This window comes from Ahaetulla prasina, chromosome 2 (assembly GCF_028640845.1).
Source record: "Ahaetulla prasina isolate Xishuangbanna chromosome 2, ASM2864084v1, whole genome shotgun sequence".
NCBI lineage: Eukaryota > Metazoa > Chordata > Lepidosauria > Squamata > Colubridae > Ahaetulla > Ahaetulla prasina.
The window spans coordinates 73,016,055-73,020,586 of record NC_080540.1 but is presented as its reverse complement, the minus strand read 5'-3'; positions in this window follow the sequence as shown (position 1 = coordinate 73,020,586).

Here is a 4,532-nt window from a genome sequence, read left to right as displayed (position 1 = left end):
AAAGCCAGTATTCTGGGAGTTGAAATCCACCAGGCTTTAAGTTGCCAAGGTTGAGGACCCCTGCTCTAAACGGATTAAGAATTCAAGAGTAGTCTCTTACGGTTATTATTTAACCAACTTTCATATTATTTTAAAAGAATGTATTGATTGTCTTGGATTCACAAGATTTTCTCATAAATGAACAATCCGCTGTTCTTCAAAAGGGTTAAAAAAGAAAATAAAGGAAGGGGGGAGGGGAATAGTTAAAATAAGATTTTTTTTCCCGCCTTCCCCATCTGGTAAAATAAAGATCTGTGGCAGGAAATAAGGTTTTGCACCGTTACATGAGCCAAGATATTCACAGTAAAATATGTAGTCTCTAGACTCTGCACAACTTGGAATCAGTCAAGTAAAAATGGAAAAAACATTATGCAACCTTAATATAAATTTAACCCTAATGTCTAGGAAATTTTACCAAATGGAATCTTGATCTTTCCATTTGTGAAGGGTACAAATGGACATTCACTGAGGGAATAACTCCTGCTATATTTTAGTTAAGAACCAGTTGGGTACAGTGTTTAAGGCACCAGTCTAGAAATCAAGAGAAAGTTTGAGACTAGTCTAAAGCTGCCATGCCTAAAGATGATGCAGGAACATAAGCAGGGTGGACAGAACCAAGAAATCTTGTCTAAAGGTATCACCTGAAGCAGACAAAGGAAATTGGGTCTGAGCACATGGGACACCCCTCCTCAAGGTCCATCAACAGGTACTAGACTTGAGAATCAACAAAGAAAGACTGTGTTGGGGGGATGGAGCAGTCCTGAAGCCCACCCACTCTTTGAGTTGTATTTCATTCCAGATGTAGAACCAAACATGTGGCAACTTCTGTCCCTCTGGGCAGTTGAGTAGGATGTGGGTAAGAGTGTGTGTGTGTGTGTGAAAAACAGCAAATGTATATATTGTAACCAGTAAAGTTTTGCTGTTATTTTAAATTCACTGGATCTCCGTGTATTCTAAAGATCCAAGACCAATGATATTAACATGCCGAACCCTGACAGGCATACAGCAGCATCCACTTACTTTTGTCAACACTGAACTGAAGCCTGTAAATTCATTGACAGGTTAACTTGTGCATCTTGTGGCTGAGATGTAAACCTTGTGTCATCAGCCTGGCTCCACCAAACATCATCAACAGACATAACAATGCTGTCTCTGTATTGTACCATGTTTTTTTTTTTTAATCAGACTGAAATGGATCCAGATAATCTGTTTCTTCCAAGATCTTTTGTAGCTGTCTTCCAAGCATCTTTTCCAGGGGTGAAATCCAGCAGGTTCTGGAGAACTGGTAGCAGAAATTTTGAGTTCAGAGAACTGGCAAATACCACCTCTGGCTGGCCTCAGAGTGGGGTGGGAATGGAGATTTTGCAGTATCCTTCCCCCAGGAGTGGGGAGGGAATGGGGATTTTGCAGTATCCTTCCCCTGCCACGCCCACCAAGCCACACCACACCCACCAAGCCACACCCACAGAACCAGTAGTAAAAAAATTTGGATTTCAACACTGAATACTACTTTGAATTTCAGTCAACATAACTTTCCCTGCAAACAGAAGATTGAAAAGTGGCTGCTAATTATCCAACTGGGAGGGTTTCAGTGATGTCATCTTGAGGAGGAAGCATACCCTTTAATAACCCAGGAGCAGTCATGCTTAAGAACATGTAATTGAACTGTCAGAAGGATCTTGTTGTTCCTTGGGTGTACAGAATTAAATTCAGTCTAGTAACATCACAAGACTGTGCCCCAGGCAAGTTCAACTCCAAGCAAATCTAAGTGTTTTTGTCTACCAGATAGCATGAATAATTCTCACCAGAATCCTGCAAATGGTCCCTTGGGCCAGCACTCTCAATAGGGAGAAGATCACACTAAACATGGCTACTATCAGCAGATGCAATACTGGCAGAGAAATAAAAATTCTTCATCATTACATTACGTAATACAATGGCTTGATTCAAATTGATTATGTGCCATCAAGTCAGTGTTGACTATTAGAAACCGCATAGACAAACCTTCTCCAGGATCTGTCCCCTACCTAGCTTTTCAAGGCTCCTACCTCGCCCTTCAGATCTTCTAAAATGTAGCATTCACGTCTGTGTAATCAACTGATTTCATCTTTCAGTGAGTTGAGCTTACATTTATTTTATTTATTTATTTAATTTGTCAATCATATATAAGATAACAGGTAAAAGTATAATCATAATTTGGATACATGAAAAGAGTAAGTAAAAAAAAAAAGGAATATTAGGACAGGGACAGTAGATATGCAGATGCAGTTATGCACGCCCCTTACAGACCTCTTAGGAATGGGATGAGGTCAACAGTAGACAATTTAAGCTTAAAGTTTTGGGCGTTTGGGGAAGAAACTACAGAGTCAAGTAGTGCATTCTAGGCATTGACCACTCTGTTGCTGAAATCATATTTTCTGCAATCGAGTTTGGAGCGGTTTACCTTGAGTTTGTATCTATTATTTGCTCGTGTATTGTTGTGGTTGAAGCTGTATTAGTCATTGACAGGTAGGACATTGTGGTAGATAATTTTATGTACTATGCTTAGGTCAGACTGAAGTCTCATAGTTCTAAATTGTCTAATCCCAAAATTTGGAGTCTGGTGGCATAAGGTATTTTATTGTGAGCAGAGGAGTGGAGGACTCTTCTTGTGAAATATCTGTTGTGACTCCGGCCCCCGAGCCTGTCCTCATGGAGGAGGATGACTCTGAGAGTGATGGGGAGGAGCCGACAAGGCCTCCCTCTCCAGGACCTTCCTCTCTGGCACCGCCCCAGGTTCCAGCTGCAGGCCAGGAGGAGGAGCTGACAAGGCCTTCCTCTCCCGGACCCTCTTCCTCCCTGGCAACGCCTCAGGTTCCAGCTGCTGAAGATAAATCCTGGATTGACCCGAGGCAGCGACGAAAAGATAAGCATGTGCAGCAAAGGAAGAGGTGTGCCAGGCCCAGAGATTGCTGAGTCACTGAGCCACACCCCACAGGGGATAAAAGCGGGTGGAGTTGCCATCTGGCCCATGTGACGGACAAAAAGCTACCAAGTGTGAACTGTAGATCAGTCATTTGGGAGTTAAAAGTCCTGGACTGTGCAAAGGATTTTTCTGTGAGCTCTTGGCAATGGATTTTGGACACGTGGGCTTCTGTCTCCATAAGAGATAAGGAACTCGGAACTTGGCAGGCCTTTGCACTGTCGCTGCCAAGTCTGTCATCCACTATAGAAAGTCAGGTCTGTTGTAAATATAAAGGACTGTGGGATACGTGTCTCTGCGTCTTCTCTGTGAGGTGGGGAGGGGGACAGAACAATATCTCTGGACAATTGTATTTATGTCCGATATGCAGTGCAGGTTCCAGACAGATGAGTTGTATTCAAGGATTGGTCTAGCAAATATTTTATATGCTCTAGTTAGTAGTACAATATAACATGCTTGTGCTTCTTCCATTCCATGTTCCCGCTGTGTTTCTGTCTTTTCAGCTTCAGTTTTTTTCTTCCTACATGATGACATCAGCAACTAGATATCCCAAAGGTTTTAATCTAACTACATCATAAACATCATTAGTCTCCAAAGGGTTCTCAGCTCTTCTACAATAACATGCTGAGTGCCAACCAATCTGAAGAACCCATCATCCAGTATTATTATCTTATCTTGTTTATCCATGTAGATTCCTCGGTGAAATACTGGAATGGTTTAGCATTGCCTTCTGTGGCATAGTATGAAATGATGCCTTTGCCATTATCACCAAAATTATCATCTGCCTTCAGCATCTTCCTATATTGCTGATGCCTTCTATAGGCAACTGCTTGCTTTTGCTGGGCTGCTGAGATGAATTTCATGCCTTGGATGATTCTGCAGAGAGTATATGATCTTGATCTACTCTCCCAGCATTCATTGCTTCATTGTTCCACTGTGATAAGGCAACATAGCAAGACTTAAGGGGTCATAAAAGGGTGAAATGCTGCCAGCTCTATCCAGCTTGTGGGGGCCGGTAGCGTTGAGTAGTTTGGAGAACTGGTAGTGCCGGCGGTGGGAGGCTCTGCCCCCCCCCAAACTGGGACACCCTGGTTTTGACCATCTGTGCATGCGCAGAAGGCTTTGCGCATGTGCAGATGATGGCGTGGCACGTGCTGCATGGCAGCATGTGCACATCAGTGAGCCGGTAGGAAAGGTAAGTACATTTCACCCCTGGGGTGAGAGTGTTTCAGACAGCAGGCTAAACAGTGGCTACACCCCCCAGTCAAGTGTGTTGTGAGTACAATCAGAAAATGTTTGCTTCTGATTAAGTGATATAGAAAGATCTTGATTGTGGGAACTGCCACTGCAGGCTAAGAGTTTAATATAAAGTCTATGAAGTGCCACTGAGTTAACTCAGCTTTGGTGGTGGAAAACCAGCCTTGAAGGACTGTGGTACGGAGGTAACCTGTTTATAATTAGTGATGCCTCTTTATCATTTATTTTTTTTATTGCCTAGTCAGACCAAAGGAAACATTTTTCTATCAGAGGT